Source organism: Gossypium arboreum, chromosome 4 (assembly GCF_025698485.1).
Source record: "Gossypium arboreum isolate Shixiya-1 chromosome 4, ASM2569848v2, whole genome shotgun sequence".
In the NCBI taxonomy this organism is placed as follows: Eukaryota; Viridiplantae; Streptophyta; class Magnoliopsida; order Malvales; family Malvaceae; genus Gossypium; species Gossypium arboreum.
In genome coordinates this window covers 110,838,840-110,857,877 of record NC_069073.1, presented here as the reverse complement: position 1 = coordinate 110,857,877, position 19,038 = coordinate 110,838,840, and the positions used below count along the sequence as shown (strand labels likewise).

Here is a 19,038-nt window from a genome sequence, read left to right as displayed (position 1 = left end):
TCAACTTGTCCATTGGTTTGAGGGTAATAAGGGGTAGCCATCCTATGATGCACTCGATATTTCTTAAATACTTTATCAAATTGAGCATTACAAAAATGTGTACCCCTATTACTAATGATTTCTCTAGGTGTTTAGAATCGAGAAAAGAGCTTCTTGAGAAATCTAACTACCACTCTAGCATCATTTGTAACGCCCCCACACCCGAGACCGTCGCCGGAGTCGAGTATGAGGTGTTACTAAGCTTAGTTTAACATTTTTAGAACTTTGAATTATTTGTTTCTACATTCATAGCTTTTAAGCTACTTGCGTCACAGTCACAAGAAAAATCATATCTTGAGTTACGAAACTCGAAATTAAGATCTGTAAATTTTCCCTGAATCTAGACTCATAAAAATATCTACTAATTTTTTTCTAGAATTTTTAGTTGGGCCAATTAGTACAGTTTATTAGTTAAAGTTACCCCTGTTTCAAGACTCGACTGGTCTAACATCTGTTTACTACGAACCACATTTCTCTCTATACAAAATTCATATGACTATGAGGTTTGTTTATACTAAAACTATACTCAATAAGGATTCTTAGGATATAAAATACACCACCTAATTATATCTTTACAATTTATGGTGAATTTCTAAAGTAGGAACAGGGGATTCAGAAACTGCTATGACTCTGTTTCACTAAAATTAAAATATCTTCTAACATATACTTCCTTTACTTGTTTCATTTGTTTCATGTGAAACTAGACATAATAAGCTTAAATTTGATATGTATTTCACCACCAAATTCAATTTCTATGATTTTAGTAAATTTTCAAACTCGCGTTAGTGTTGCTGCGGTATTCTGCTTATGGTAAATTTCATCCTTTTATGAGTTTTATGCACTAAGTATTTTAATAGTTTTCCTTAACATCAAACATAATCTAAACTAACCATTTTCATAATTTATCATTATCAAGCATTTCCTCAACCATTTCACAACCATACCATAAGATCATTTACACAAAATGGGTATATTGCTATACATGCCATTCTTAAATTTACAAGCCATTTACCAAAAATCTTCGGATAGTGTGATCGAGCCTTCGACCTATCCCGACTCTGAGCTGGCTTGTCCAAAACTACAATGAGTAAGAAGGAGGAGTAAGCATAAATGCTTAGTAAGTTCATATGCAAATAATAAGTAACATAACAAACAGTTATACCACCAACATTAGCATACATCACTAAAACACATATCACATTTTAATCATTCTTCATCATCTTATTACCTTATCGTGGTTGTATCAATACTCAACCCGAGGGTTAAATACATACCTGTCCAAAATATCCATTTCATATCACTTACCAATACGCCTCTTTACATCTCGAAATTTTCCTCCATTTGAGTAGAACTTTACCCGCTGAACACATCGGAATATAATTCGGATACATGGATAACTTGCACATAAGTGCCACATATTCAATCAAGCAATCATGTAACCCGCCCATAAGCGAACTCGGACTCAACTCAACGAGCTCGGCGTTCGCATCCATAAGTGAACTCGGACTCAACTCAACGAGTTCGGATGCCTAGTTACATCTCACGAACTCGGACTCAACTCAACGAGCTCGGACATTCGCATCCATAAGTGAACTCGGACCCAACTCAACGAGTTCGGATGCTCAACCATCCTAGTGACATGTCACTTGTATCCTAATCTATTCCTAAGGTTCAAACGGGCTTTTTCCTCAAACACTTATCCTTGCCGTCTTCCGTAGAATGCCAAATCAATACTTTAACAATTATATTTAACAAGTAGTTCACATAATTTACATATTATTTGAAATTAACCACAAAGCATACATTTCATAATAAAATTCAGCATAACACATAATTAATATCAATAACTTAAAAATAACAATTATGCTACATTATTTACACATGAACTTACCTTGGTACCAAAATACAAAGATTTTGCAATTTAGTCCACAATCTTTTCTTTTCCTCGATTGAGGTCGATTCCACGCCTTTCTTGATCTAAAATAACACATTTAGCTTATTTAATACTCACATTATCAAATTAATCCTTAACTCAAATTTTAGCAAAATTATAATTTTACCCCTAAACTTTTGCATATTTACATTTTTGCCCCTAGGCTCGTGGATTAAACTTTATTCCTTATTCTTATGTTTTACAACATGCTGATCACTTTTCTCTTCTATGGCAACTCAAATTCTCACTCTAACATGTACTTGTGACTATTAGGTATTTTTACCGATTAAGCCCTTTTACTCGCTTTTGCTTAAAATCGAGTAGTACAAGTTGTCTAACATAATTTAAAACTTCATATTCTATCATAAAACATCAAAATACACAAATTTCACCTATGGGTATTTTTCCAAATATAAACCCTAGGTTAAATTATTGCTAACATAAGCTTTATCGAGTTATCTGGATCTCAAAACGTAAAAATCATTAAAAGCGGGCTTGGAATCACTTACTATGGAGCTTGGAAGCTTGAAACAAACCCTAGCTATGGAGAACCCTTGAAATTTCGGCCTAATGAAGAAGATGGACAAAATTGGCTTTTAATTTTGTTTTTAATTCATTTTAATAACTAAATGACCAAAATACCCTTACTACTAAACTTTCCAAAATTCCTTCCATGTCCTAATTTTGTCCATGAACTTAAAATTGGTAAAATTTCTATTTAAGACCTCCTCATTAATATTCCAAAACAATTTCATACTAAAAACTTCTAGAATGCAAGTTTTGCAACTTATTCGATTTAGTCCCTACTTTCAATTTAAGCACTTTAGGCATAGAATTTCATCACGAAATTTTCACACAATCATGCAATCATATCATAAACATCAAAATCATTGTAAAATAATTATTTCTATCTCGGATTTGTGGTCACGAAACCACTATTCCGATTAAGCCCTAATTTAGGATATTACATCATTAGTAAGTAAAGCTCGAGCTTTTACCCATTTCGACATATAATCGACTGCTACTAGGATGTATTTATTGCCATACGAACTAGCGAATAGGCCCATAAAATTGATACCCCAAATATCAAATATTTCACATAAGAGCATATATGTTTGAGGTATTTCATTACGTTTAGAGATATTACTTGTTCTCTAGCATTTATCACAAGAAGTAACATACCTGTTAGCGTCTTTGAATAATGTGGGCCAATAAAAACCTAATTCGAGTACTTTATGTGCTATCCTAGTTCCACTGTAATGTCCTCCTATTGGGCCTGAGTGGCAGTGTTCTAGGATCTTACTCATTTCTGATTTTGTAACACATCTCCGAATTACTTGATCTACGCATACACGAAAAAAGAAAAGGATCCTCCCAAAAATAATTTTTTACATCGGTAAAGAATCACTTCTTTTGATGATGCGTCGACCTTTTTGGAATGATGTTAGTAACTAGATAATTCACAATATCTACAAACCAAGGGCTTTCAGAGTCAGTTACAACCAGGAGTTGTTCCTCAGGAAACGAGTCATTTATCCCATGTTCATCAAGCTCCTTAAGATGTGGGTTTTCTAATCTGGACAGATGATCTACTGCAAGATTTTCTACTCTCTTCTTATCTTGAATTTCTAAATCGAATTCTTGCAGCAATAAAATCCATCTTATTAGTCGAGGTTTTACATCTGATTTAGTAAGGAGATATCGAATAGCTGAATGGTCGGTGTAGACGACAACTTTAGATAATATTAAATATGGTCTAAATTTATCGAATGCAAAAACCACAGCCATTAATTCTTTCTCAGTCATCGTGTAATTTTCTTGTGTGGATGTTAATGTCTTGCTAGCATAATAAATCGATTGAAAATGCTTATCTCTTCGCTGTCCAAGAACCACACCTACTGCAAAATCACTCGCATCACACATTAGTTCAAAAGGTAAATTCCAATCAGGTGCAACTACAATCGGAGCATCAATTAATTTATCTTTAAGAGTATTAAATGCTTCAAACATTCTTGATTGAAATCGAAAGGCACATCTTTTTCTAGTAAATTCGTTAAAGGCTTAGCTATTTTAGAAAAATCCTTAATAAATCTTTTATAAAATCCAGCATGTCATAAAAAACTTGAAATAGCCTTAAATGAACTAGGGGGAGGTAATTTCTTAATAGTTTCAATTTTCGCTTTGTCAACCTCGATCCCTTTACTAGAAATTTTGTGGCCTAACACAATCCCTTCATGAACCATGAAGTGACACTTTTTCCAATTCAGTACAAGGTTCGTTTCCTCACATATCATTAGAACTCTTTTTAAATTTTTAAGGAAAAGATGGAAAGAGTTACCAAATAACGAGAAGTCATCCATAAATACCTCCATAATGTCTTCTACGAGTTCATAAAAAATGGCTAACATGCATCGCTGAAAGTAGCAGGAGCATTACATAATCCAAAAGGCATTCGTCAATAAGAAAATGTACCATATAGACATGTAAATGTCGTTTTCTCATAATCCTTAGAAGCTATTGCGATTTGGAAGTAACGAGAGAGTCCATCTAGGAAGCAATAATACATATGCTCAGATAATCTTTCCAACATCTGATCAATGAATGGTAAGGGAATGTGACCTTTTCTTGTGGCATCGTTCAACTTCCTAAAGTCAATGCAAACTCTCCATCCCGTGATTGTTCGTGTTGGGATCAATTCATTCTTCTCATTAGCCACAACAGTCATACCCCCTTTCTTAGAGACAACCTGCACATGACTCACCCACGAACTGTCAGAAATAGGATAAATAACTCCAACATCTAGAAGTTTAATTACCTCAGCTTTTTCAACTTCTTTCATGTTAGGATTTAGTCGTTTTTGAGCTTGCACACAAGGTTTATATTCATCTTCCATTAAAATTTTATGTGTGCAAAAAGAAGGACTGATCCCTCTTATGTCAGAAATCTTCCAAGCTATGGCTCTTTTATGCTCCTTCAACACTTGAAGTAACTCGTTCTTTTCGGTTGGCTGTAAATCTAAAGCAATAATCACTGGTAATGTGGAATTATTTCCAAGAAAATCATATTCTAGGTGATTTGGTAATTGCTTCAATTCTAATTTAGGAGGTTCTTCAACACAAGGTTTTAATTTTAATTCATTGTTTACCTTAATACCCTCATAATTCTTCTGTCTCAATGAAGACTCATTAGAATTTAATTTAGCTTTTGTCTTACCTAACGCAGTATCATCGTCATTTACCTCCTCTCCTTGGGCAAGACACAGTTCCAACGTGTCCTTATGAACGATTTCCTATAAAGAATCTTGAGTAGCATGATCAATAGAATCAATAAAATAGCAGGAGTCATCTTGTTCTCTAGAAAATCTCACGGCATCATAAATTTTAAAAATAATCTCTTCGGTCACCTACCCTAAGTACAAGTTTACTGTCACCCACATCAACAACAACCCTAGCAGTTGCTAAAAATGGACGACCTAAAATTAAAGGCACCTCAACATCCTCATCCATGTCAAGCATAACAAAATCAACAGGGAATATGAGTTTATCTACTTTTACTAGTAAATCTTCAACAATACCCCTAGGATATTTAACAAATCTATCAGCTAGTTGAATACTCGTCCTAATAGGTTTTGGTTCCCCAAGGCCAAGTTGCTTGAATATTTTGTAAGGTATCAAATTAATGCTAGCGCCTAAATCAGCTAGTGCCTTCTCAACATTTAAACTACCAATTAAGTAGGGAATAATAAAACTTTCTGGATCTTTCAGTTTGGTTGGCAGTTTATTTTAGAGTATAGCTGAGAACTCCTCGTTGAGTTCTATTGTAAACAACTCTTCAAACTTCCTTTAATTTGTTAGAAGCTCCTTCAAAAAATTTTGCATATATAGGCCTCTACAAAATAGCTTCAACAAAAGGTAAGTTAATATGCAACTGTTTAAAGAGTTCAAGAAATTTACCGAATTGTGGATCCATGCGGTCTTTCTTCAACCTTGCTGGATATGGGATTGGTGGTCTATATTCCCTCAGCACTGTTTTTCACTTATTTCGGGTTTTACCTCCTCATCCTCTTTCCTATCAGATTCTTGTGGCAGCTTTTTTTCAGATACAGTTAACACTTTCCCACTCTTTAAGGTAACTGCTTTCACGTTGTCTTTTAGGTTGGGATTGATATTACTAGGCAGGCTCCTTTGTGGTCTCTCTGAAATCATTTTAGCTAGCTGTCCTATTTGATTATCGAGCCTTTGAATCGATACTTGTTGATTTTTAAGTGCAGTCTTAGTGTTTTGAAAATGGGTTTCCGCCACTAAAACTTTGTCATCATATCTTCAAGGTTCAGTTTTTTCTCTTGCTGGTAAGGTTATTGTTGGAAGCCTAGAGGGGGTAGTGGTCTCTAATATCCTTGGCCTCCCTATGAGAAATTTGGGTGGTTCCTCCAACCTGCATTATAATTGTTACTGTAAGGATTATTTTAAGGTCGAGGATTATTACCCATATAATTTATTTGCTCATTCTCCATGCTAGGGCTGAAGGGTAAATATTCTGAATTACCCATTCCACCTCCACTCGTGTCACACTGCATCATCGGATGTACTTGTGTAGAATTACATAGATCATCAATCTTTTTATTCAAGAATTCTACCTGGTTTGATAGCATGGTGATTGTATCTAGGTTGAAAACACCAGCTGATTTTGTTAGCTTTGTTCTCATGACTTGCCACTGATAGTTATTCAGTAACATCTCCTCTATAAACTCATAAGCATCCTCAGGTGTTTTGTTATTTATGGTTCCACCGGCAGCTGCATCGACCATTTGCCTAGTTGAGGGGTTCAAACCGTTGTGAAAAGTTTAAACCTGTAGCCATAAAGGTAACCCATGATGAGGGCACCTTCTTAGTAAGTCCTTATACCTCTCTCATGCATCGTATAAAGTCTCTAAATCCATTTGTACAAAGGAAGAGATATCGTTCCTCAATTTGTTTGCCTTAGCTGGTGGAAAGTACTTTAATGGAAATTTTTCGATCATCTGTTCCCAAATAGTGATTGAACCTCATGGTAGGGAGTTCAACCACTGCTTAGCCTTATTTCTTAATGAGAAAGAAAATAGCCTTAGGCAAATAGCGTCGTCAAAAATGCATTGATCTTAAAAGTGTCGCAATATTCCAGAAAGTTGTCCAAATGAGTATTTGGGTCCTCATCTTGCAAACCATCAAACCGAATAAACTGCTAGATCATCTGAATTATATTTGGCTTCAGTTCAAAATTGTTTGCAGCGGTGGTAGGTCAAACGATACTCGATCCAGCCTCAGTAAGATTGGGCTTAGCATAATCGTACATAGTATGTGGAGCAGGATTCTGATTTATAGGATTCGTGACAACCACAGGAGGTAGCGGATTATTTTGATTTTCATCCATCTCCTCGGTATTATTGGTATTGTCTTTATGCTCTTCCTCTATATACTGTAGACTTCACCTTATTTCTCTATGATTTCTGTGAGCTGTGCTTTCCATTTTGCTGTAAAAAAGTAGAGGTCATGGCGGATTCCTTCTAGTCATAAACTAAAGAAACCTGCCAGAAGCAAATAAAAAAAAAAATAGTAATTAAATAAAAACAAATATAAATTGCAATAAAAATAAAAATGGCTAAAGTAATAAAAATTAAGCATTCCTAATATCTTAGTCCCTGGCAACGGCACCAAAAACTTGATGATCATTTTATGAACTACTAAACGAGACTACGATCACGACTAAGGCAAGTGCACCTATCGAATGGTAGTATAGTTGTGGTGAGTCCAGAATATCGTATCCACAAGGACTAAAAGTACTAGTATTAACCTTCTTTCTATTATTTAGCTTAAAATATAAGGGATTTGTTTTAATCTAAAATTAACTAACTAATTAACTACTGAACACGAAAGAAAGTGAAGAAAATAATTGAATAAACCAATGATAAAGACAATACCCAAGAAAGAATCCACCTAGACATCACTTATTATTCCGATTATGAATCTAACGATTTATACACTTGTCTTGATCCGTAGAAATCCCTAAATTATGTTAATATCTCTTTTAAGACAAAGAACAACTAACTCTAGGTTGATTAATTGAAATCTCTTTCTAATTAAAACCCCTATTTTCGTATTAACTCGATCTATGGATTCTTTTATTAGATTTGACTCTAATCCGGAAGATTTATGTCGCCTTATTTCTAGGGTTGCATACAATTCCGCTTAATTATGGTAGATATACTCTTAAACAAGGACTTTTGCTCCACTGAATAAGCACATCAACTTGAATTAATATCCTGAAAATATTAAAACAAGAATTAAGAGCACATAAGTAAGAATAAAAAAAAGTATTTATCATTAAATTCAGAATATTAAATAATAAGATCCGTCTTAGGTTTCATCTTCCCTAGGTATCTAGGGAATTTAGTTCATAATGTAATAGGAAAACATCTTAAAAATAGGAAAATAATAAAACATAAAGAAACCCAAAAACTTCAAGAGAAATTGGAGGGAGATCTTCAGTCTTGAAGGAGATCCTGCTTCCAAGCTGAATCCTTCGGGGTTCTTCGAGTAATTCCTATGTTCTACTCTGCCTCCTCCTTTAGGTCATCTTCTAGTATGTATTTATAGACTTTAGGCTACTTAGAAACCCTAAAAATTGGCTTTTTTCGCGTGCTTGGGAAACAGAGAGCAATATCCACACTGGCTGCTACATGGGCGTGTGGCCAGCTCGATTGGCTCACATGGGCGTGTGCTCAGCCCGTGTGGAATTTGTCTTGGCCGTGTGGATCTTTTAATCAGCCCGTTTTGTCTATTTTTGGTTCATTTTCTGCTCTTTTGTTCCCCTATGCTCTCCTAAGTATAAAACATGAAATTAAAGTTTTAGGAGCATCTGATTCACTAAATTATATGATAAATCATCCAAAAATATGCTAAGTATGGGATTAAAATATGTTACTTTTATGGTTTATCAATACAGGTCCAGAGACTCACATTTACCTTTGTCTAAAGCTTCTGTTTCGATTGTCTGTCCCAAACCAGCAGCAACAACTACTCAAAAGATCATAAAATTTCCATTAGAAACCCCATTACAGATTGTTTACTATTGCTCAACTGTATACGACCCCTAAGCAGGGCCTTACACTCATACCCTACTGTTCTTACACCTTTTGACATCCTTACTCTTCAATAATCGTAACACACAAAGCTATAAGACTTACTAGAAGGTTGAATCATCCACTAGATAAACAAATCTTAGATCTAGCTTAATGAAGAAGAAGAAGAAGAGAACATTTTGGTTAGAAAGAATGACCAGAACGTAGAGTAGAAAGAAAAGTCATCTGGAATGCCTTCCCTCTTCACTAGATATAAACTCCATGTCCCCCTACTGTGGACTTTGACAAGTGACAATACTTACCTAACCCAATCTCCTGGTTTTCCTACAAAAAACCTAGGGGATGGTAAAGAAAATTTGGCGAAGATCTTCGTTACTATTTGACCAATCATAGGGAGGGTCAAATCAATCCAACTGACTCTCAACTAATCTCGTCATGGGAACCAACTTGGACATTACTCAAGCAAACAGATTATATTATACTTTTGGCGGTGACTTGCGTATGACATGGCCTTAAAGATAATAAAGTCTCGTCTAGCATTCTCATACACTTGGTAGGCTCTTCGTGCCCAACCAAAACTCTAAGGCATACTCTTCCTTAGGCATACCCATTCTCGAGCGAATTCTTTCTTCACTTAAAGATACCCTAAAATTAAATTCTTAGATACTGCCAATAAGCAAATACTTTAACGTTAATATGTTTCAATACTCTGACTCGTCATCAGGCTAATAGGGTGATGGATTATGCTACCACAGTGTGCCAAATAGCCTACATACATACTCTACTCATCTTTTTAGATTCGTGAATTTGGGGTGTGATAATGGTAAGAAACATTGCACTCCCAAATGGAGGACCCGGTTCAAACCTTGGAGATGATATTGTTGGGAGTAGCAACCGTAAACCCTTAACATGGACCATAAAACGGACATGAAGAATATCAAAAAAATATTTCTCAGCTTCAATTGTCATAAACTATGATCATTCTTGTGTTTATTACAATTTATATATGGGATAATGCTATATTTGATACCTATACTTTCATAAAATATCCAATGTGTAACTTGAACTACCAATTTGTGTATTATTTGGTACACGTGCTTTTATAAAATGTCTAATATGATACCTGTATTTTAAAAATATCCAATGTGGCACCTAAACTATCAATTTATTTATTATTTGGTACATTTACTTTCATAAATGCCCAATGCGGTACCTATACTTTGAAAATGTTCAATGTGATATCTAATATATCAATTTGTATATTATTATGTTACCTAGAGTTTTTAACAACCTTAGTAAATACTAAATCAACCAATAAAAATTTGAAACATAAATTTTCTTCCAAATCATCAATTCCACATAGATAATATAACATTAAGTGAAAAGATAAACAACATTAGTTTATCTTTAAAAAATTCAATTTCATTGCTTGAGATTTTTTTCATGAGAGATTTGAAGAGTAAAGTACTAATAGGTTTGGGCTTGCAATTTTTAACTCAAAATTTCTTCAATTTTTTAAAAACTTTAAATTTTCCTTAATTTTTCTGATATTTATATAAGCTAAAATTTCCCAAAATTTATTTCTCTTGTCAGACTTATTGAGCTTGAATGGGAGGTTGAATAACTAGATCTACCATGACATTCTCCAAGTTTTTCTTTTGAAATGTTTGGGTTCATCTTAAACTAAGAAGGTGAAATTATTGAAAGAAAATTTGAAAAAAAAATCAATATCAAATTTTTACAATTAGGATTTCATGTGGAGGAAACTTGACTTTCAAATGGGAAGCTCATTGAAGAAGATGATTTTAGTATTTACTTTAATAGAGAATATGACATTTTTACTTATGTAATTTTAGTATTTACTTTTTTTTATTGACTATATATATGTTTTAGGTTTAGTTTTTTTCTCGTTAAAAAATTAATTTAGTTTAATATTTTTTGTTTTATTTAGTTTTTCACATAATAATATATTATCCATGTGAAATTGATTATTTAGAAAAAGAAAAGTTTCCACATGTTAAAATTTAATTAGTTGATTTAGCATTCACTAACGGTGTTAATTCCATCTACTATAGTAATACACAAATTAATAGTTAAATTGGACATTTTTATGAAAATACAAGTACCAAATAATACACAAATTGATAGTTTAGGTGCCACATTGAACATTTTATAAAAGTATTGGTACCTAATGTGACATTATCCCTTTATATATTAATAGGTAAATATATTATGTTGAAATAAATTTACAAATCATAATTATAATTATAAGCAATATACTAATAAATAAATCTTAGAGTAAATATAATAATTTTAATTTTAAAGTATGATTTTTAAGGAAAATAGATATTTTTTATTTTAATTAGATTTATATATTATTTGGAAAAAAACATGAAATTGATTAAAATAATAAAAATAAAAGCTAAATTGGTCTAAATTTTAAAATTACACCCGTAATTTAAGATCATCTTGTTAAAAACTAAACGTCGATAATGGCAATGTAGAAAGATCACAAAGAAAAAGAAAGAAAAAATAGAACATACAGATTTTATGTGGAAATCCTTTCGAGAAAAAATCAAAGGCAGAGGAGAAGAAAATTCACTAACGTCTAATTCGAATGATACAAGAGAAGTTTCGACTACACCTATTTATAGGTTGAAAAAACCTAATTCTAATCAATGTCAAATATATTATGCTAATAAATGCTAAATATATCATAATAATAAATAATAAATCTTCTAGAAAGAAAATATATTTTGTTTAACTTGACTTGCAATCAATCTCTTAGAATTTGAGTTACACAACTCTAACAATCTCCACCTTGACACAAATTTTTAACGAACAAGTTTTTCACCACAAACTCTCAACGAATAAGTTCCCCACCTTTTCCACAAAACCCCTTATAGGTATTCTTCAACAATAAACACCAATCAAGTTCAGCAATGCTTGAACTTAGTTATAGGAAGTGACTTAGTCATCATATCTGTAGGATTATCATGAGTACTAACTTTGCTCATAACAATATCACCATGAGTAATAATATCACGCACAAAATGATACCGAACGTCAATGTGCTTTGTTCTCTCATGAAATTTTTGATCCTTCGTGAGGAAGATGACACTCTGACTATCACAATACATTATACTTATCTGAAGGTTTTTACTGAGTTTGCCAAAAAGTCCCTTTAACCAAATAATTTCTTTACAAGCTTTGGTAATTGTCATGTACTCAGCTTTAGTAATAGACAAAGCAATTTTAGTTTGCAAAGTGGCTTTCCAACTGATTGTGCAACCTCCAATAGTAAAGACACACTCGGTGAAATATCTTCTTTTATCAAGGTCTCCAGCAAAATCAAAATTAGCATACCCAATGACTCCATCCCTAGTTCATCCAAACTATAAGCAAACATCAGTAGTACCTCGTAAGTATCTGAAAATCCATTGAACTGTTTTCTAATGTTTTTTTACCAGGATTTTCCATATATCTACTAACTGCATATGATAAATCTAGATGTCAGCAAACCATATCATACATGAGAGATCCTACTGCACTAGAATATGGAACATATGTCGTGTAGTCAATCTTATCATCTGATTGCGGAGACAAAGTCGATGCAAGTCTGAAATAGGTTGCTAATGGAGTACTGACAAGCTTGGCATTTTGCATATTGAACCTGCGAAGAATTTTTTTTCAATGAACCTTTTCTGGCTTAGGTACAATTTACATGTTTTTCTATCTCTGAGAATCTTTATCCCATGTATATTTTTTGTTGTTCCCAAACATTTCATCTCAAATTCTTTACTAAGCTGGGCTTTGACCTTTCTTATCTCTCCATCATCTTTGGCTGCTATCAACATGTCATCAACATATAGGAGTAGTTACACAAAAGAACCATCACTGTTTTTCTTAAAATAAACACAATTGTCCAAGTTGCTTCTTTTGAAATCATGAATAGTTATAAAAGAATCAAACCTCTTGTACCACTACCTTGGTGACTGTTTCAAGCCATAAAGAGACTTACCTTGGTGACTGTTTCAAGCCATAAAAAGACTTTTTCAAAAAGCAAACATATTCCTCCTTTTCTGATACTATAAAACCCACTAATTGTTGCATGTAAATGTATTCCACAAGTTCTTTGTGTAAGAATATTATTATTACATCTAATTGTTCAAGCTCTAACTCATTCACGGCCACAATACCAAGCAGGGCTCGAATCGAACTATGCTTCACAACTGGAGAAAACACATTTGTGAAGTCTACACCTAGAATTTGACTGTAACCTTTTGCAACTAGCCTTACTTTATATCTCGATTTTTTAATTCCTGAGGTCCCTTCTTTCTTCTTGAACACCCATTTACAACAAACAACTTTTTTATCCTTAGGAAGCTTCACTAGATCCTATGTTTTGTTCTTATAGAGTGATTCCATCTCTTCTTGTATAGAAAACATCCACTTTCCTGAATCTTCACAACTAACTGCCACAAAATAAGTAGATGGCTCTTGATTTGTATCTATATCTTCAGCCACGTTTAAAGTATAAGCAACTAGATCAACCATGATTATTTTATTCATTTGTTTTGCAACGTCGTTTTGCTATGGAGTATGATGAACTCTCAAGTGTCTTTCGATCCCTTCTAATTTGCACAATTCATTAACTCATCAAAACAGAATTCCAAGCCATTATCTGTAATGAGGTGTTTTATCTGTTTTCCTATCTACTTCTCGATCATAGTTTTCCAAAACTTAAACGTGGAAAACACATCACTTTTCTTCTTCACGAAAAATGCCCAAACCTTTCTAGAAAAATCATCAATTATCGTCAGTATATAATTAGTGCCACCCATCGAAGACACTCTAAATAGTCCCTAAAAATCAGAATGAATATAATCTAGCGTTCCTTTTGTGTTATGGATTCCTTTGGTGAATCAAACTCTCTTTTCCTTCTAAAAAATATAGTGCTTGTAGAACTTCAGTTTGCTAATGCCTTGTCCATCAAGAAGTCATCTTTTGCTCAATTCTATCATGTTGTTCTCACTCCTATGCGCTAGACGCATATGCCAAAGTCTAGTAACATCATAACCTGACAAGGAAAAGGAAGCTATGGCTGCATCACCAATAACACTTGAACCTTGCAAAACATATAACTTGGCAGTCTTTCTATACCTTTTCATCACAACGAGGGAAACCTTTTTAATCTTCAGAACCTCACTTTCAACTGTGTACTTGTGCCCCTTTAAATCAAAAGAAATCAAATTCCTCTTTAATTCTAGTACATGTCATTCACCACTAAGTGTTTTAACAACTCCATCGAACATCTTAATTTTGATCGTGCCAATACTTACGATTTTACATGAAGCATTATTTCCTATCAAAACAACACCTTCAGACATTGTTTCATATGTTGTAAACCAATCTTGATTGGGATTTATATAGAAGGTGCAAGCAAAATCAATGATCCACTCCTCGCTCACTTTAAGGTTGTTGGCAGAAGAAACTAGGAGTTCACCATTGCTGTAGTCTTCTACAGCACCAGCTTCACCGTTGTTCTGGTTGTTTTTCCTTTTGATTTGTTGTTTCCCTTTTAATCTTATTCTGCAACTTATAGCACTCAGACTTAATGTGCTCTTTCTTCTTGCAAAAGTTACAAGTTTTACCTCTATTTGAAGATCTCGATCTACCTTTAGATTTACCGCGAGGATTTTGTTCTTGTGTCTTCCCATGATTATCATCAGTATTTCGTTCTTCTCTTCTATGAATAATAAGACTCTTTCCTTAAAAGTCGAATCCAGACACAAGATGTTTCATGTTGTCATACGATGTTGAAGAAGCAAAAACTTCATCAACTGTGAGAGATTCGCGACTATACAAAATCGTATCTTTAAAGGTTGAATAAGATAGGGGCAACGAATAAAGTAGAATTAACCCTAAATCTTTGTTATCATACAAAACTTCTATGGCCTCTAGGTCCGAGAGAATTTCTTTAAAAACAGTTAAGTGTTCGTGCACAAACGTATCTTCCTTCAAATGATAAGTATAAAGGCACTGCTTCATATGCAACTTGCTAGTTAGGGTTTTCGACATGCATAGTTGCTACAGCTTTGCCCATAATGTAGCGACGGTAGTCTCCTTCATCACGTCTTATAGAATTTCATTCGACAAATGTAGATGTAATTGCGTTAAAACTTTTCGATCTTTACGTTTCTTCTCTTCCTCCACCAATGTCGAAGGCATCTTATTTAACCATAGTAAGGCATCCTCCAAATCCATCTGCGCAAGAAATGTCTACTTCTTTATCTGCCACAACAAGAATTTGGTGTGCGATCCAACAGCAAAATATCATACTTCATTGTCGCCATTATCGTGTTCGAGACAAGTAACCCGAAAAGCTCTGATACAAATTTGTTAAAAGCTGAATGTCGATAATGACAATGTAGAAAGATCACAAAGAAAAAGAAAGTTTCGACTACATCTATTTATAGGTTGAAAAAACCTAATTCTAATCAATGTCAAATATATTATGCTAATAAATGTTAAATACATTATACTAATAAATATTAAATCTTCTAGAAAGAAAATATATTTTTTTAACTTGACTTGCAAACAATCTCTTAAAATTTGGATCACACAATTCTAGCAAATCTAAAAAATTAGTGAGAATATAGGGCGACTGGAATGTTAAGAATCTAAACAATATAATATTATTTTGAAATGTGAGATTATAAGGTGCAATGTTACATTCAGCGAACCAAATACACCTTTAGAATTATTTGAAAATAATTGGAGATGAGTGGGAGCCTTAGAGTACAACAAGAAACGGTAATGCGAGTAGAGCTTTAATGATGAAAGTATAAGAGTTTCAGGTTTTTTTTTTTTTTAATTTGTGGTCTTCATGATCACATAAAAGATTAACAATTTAATACATTAACTAAATTCATGTACATCCTACATCAAACACTAGTTGGTATATCGATAAAAGTCATGTATTTTTAATTTCAAAGTATGATTCAAGTATATAAATTGAATTCTAGTCGATGCATTGACCAAAATTATGTATTTGTATGATTAAAATTAATTTTTCAAAATTAATTATGTTAGATTAAAATTATTAATGTATTTATTTGGTTCATGTCCCAAAGTAGGAAGAAAATTATTAATGTATTTATTCGGTTCATGTCCCAAAGTAGTAAGAATAAGGAGAGTCGTTAATCTCTCTCCTCAATCCAAATTTGAAAGATTTCCCATCAAATAAAATCAAACGTCAAAGTATGGAGAGAGAATATTTGGTGTTAATATATTTGGAATTGAGGTTATGATAAATCATAGTACAAGTTTCAAAACTCAAGACGTTTCAAAGTATATCATATTTGATTCATAATAATTATTTCAAAAATAGTGCTCATTGCATCGAGTTGGAAAATCCTCTAGAGTTGCGCAAGGGGACTTGTAAATCGACTTAGCACTAGTTGCTGTCCGTGAGCTAACTTCACCATGCCATCCGCAAGTTAATTTGTTGTTCTATACTTGAGTTTAAAGGAGACCTCCCACGATCATTCACACAACGAAAATATATCTCGAACTAACACAACCTATTGCTGCTATCTTACTGTAACTAATTACAAAGCCAACTCATCGCATTTCACCTCCAGCTGACGAATCCCTAACACCCACGTCTTTCCTAAGCCCCTCGAAGAGCCCCACAACTCATTCCATAAAATTTCAAATCAAATTTGGTTAACAAAATTTAAATAAATAAATGTGTGATGTTGAATTGAATTCTTCGTTTTAGCCGACATACCAAACAGATATGAGCCTAATCCAAAATGGTTCAATCACATAGCAGTCTAATTAATGGCCTCGAACGTTGTTGTTTAATTAGAAGACGAAAAGGCTAGCAAGTGGTCTGATATTTAATAATTTAGCTAGATGAACTTTTCAATCTAAATTGGTTATTTTAAAATTTTGAAGTAATTTAATTTTTTTTAATTTTAAGAGTGAGTAATTAAGAATAATTAATTATTATATTAATGTTTTTATCAATTGTACATGATTTTAATTGATATAATAAATTTAGTCCTCAAAATTTACATATGATGTCAATTTGGTCCTAATTGTACATTAATATTGTGATCCTTACTTGCTCACGTTCGGAATTGATAGAGATTAAATTGCTCCAAATTTTTTAGAGTGACCAATTTGCTCAATATCATATAGGACGAACATTGAATTGTAAAATTTTGGAGGGTTAAAATAGAAAGTTTATCATTTTATGAATTATAAAATTACAAAATTTTTAAATACTTAAAAGACAATTTACCAAATTAAAGGGTTAAGAACTTGCTTGAGAAAACAAATCCAAATATTAAAAATTAATCCAAAGGAAAAAAATATGATGTGGCTTTGAAGTTAGACATGAACAAAACATATAATTGCGTTAAGTGAGAATTTTTAGAGGCAACCTTAAAAAATTAGGATTTGATTTAAAATAGGTTGAATGGATAATGGAGACAGTGAGAATGGTTTCATACACTACACTCTTCAATGGTAAGCTTTGGTCTTAGAATTTTACCCACTAGAGGTCTGAGACAAGGGGATCCGTTGTCCCTTTATCTCTTTCTATTCGTAGTTGATGTCTTATCAAGGAATATCATTGATAGTGTCCAGTCTAGAAGGTTATATGAAATCGGATTTTATAGATATCGTCCTATTGTCTCTCATCTGCTATTCGCAAACGACTCCCTTTTTTTTTTTTTTTTTTGTTAAAGTTAACTATAAAAATTGCAAGGTGTTTATTGACTTGGTCCAGGATTATTGTCATGCGTCAGGAAAATTGGTGAACTATGAGAAATCCATCGTGGTGTTTAATAACACTCCTAGTGAGCTAAACCGACAGATCCAACAAGCTACCAGCATTGCAGTTTCAGACAATCCAGGTGTTTACCTTGGTATTCCTGCTGTTTGGGGTAGATAGGTCGAATGAAGAGTTGGGAACAACAAACCTTGTCCCGAGGAGGCAGAGAAGTGATGCTTAAGCCAGTGGTAACAACTATACCTACTTATGTAATGACTTGTGTTAAGTTTTCCAAGTCTCTCTGTCAAGAAATGAGCGCAACCATGGCAAGATTCTGATGGGGACAACTTGGAACTGAAAGTAAGATTCATTGGAAGGCCTGAAATCTACTAAGCAGACCTCAAGTTGAAGGCAGGTTAGGCTTCAGGGACTCTGGATGTTTTAATCTAGCGCTACTCTCTAAACTAAGCTAGAGAATAATTCAAGAGCCTGAAGCTCTATGGGTGATAATTCTAAAAGGACTTTATTTTCCTCACAAAACTTTTATGGAAACAGGGAAGGGCACTCGAGCCTCTTGGACATGGAGTAGTTTGGTGGAAGCAAAGGATTTTCTAAAGGAACTATTATTGTGTCAAGTCAATAATGGTGAGAAGATCAATATTTGGGAAGAGAAATGGGTTTATGGGCTTGATGGATATAGGCTGAACTTTCCTGAGACGGTTGAACCCTTAATGCCAAAGCTGGTTGTAGATATTATGAATAAGAAAGAGGGTAGGTGGAACATTTCTTTAATTGAACAATGGATTTCAGAGCAAGAGAAGGAGGCTATTATGAGACTACCTATATGCAAGACAGAGGAGGAAGATAAACTTGTATGGCCTCATAGTATTGGAGGGAACTATGAAGTTAAATCAGACTATAATATGCTGAGGACTGAAAAAGTAATGAAAGCGCAACTTAGCTTGAATTCCTTTTCGCATAGGGTGGATAAGAAGATTTGAAAGATCATTTGGAATCTGAATGTACCTAGTAAGATTCAAATATTTATCTGGAGATATTGTAATGTCTTACCATCAAGACTAGGGCTTTGGAAGAGGAAATGTCTGCCAAACCCTATTTGTGAAATCTACCAGCAATATGAGGAAACTGTTGAGCACCTAC

General features: G+C 33.5%; 1 non-coding gene across 1 annotated transcript; it reads left to right on the top strand.

The window, feature by feature from the left end:
* Positions 1 to 6,837: 6,837 nt before the first annotated feature.
* Positions 6,838 to 6,944, top strand: LOC128292163 (small nucleolar RNA R71). Its single transcript, XR_008282148.1, has one exon. It is a non-coding gene; the product is annotated as a small nucleolar RNA R71 (small nucleolar RNA).
* Positions 6,945 to 19,038: the final 12,094 nt, after the last annotated feature.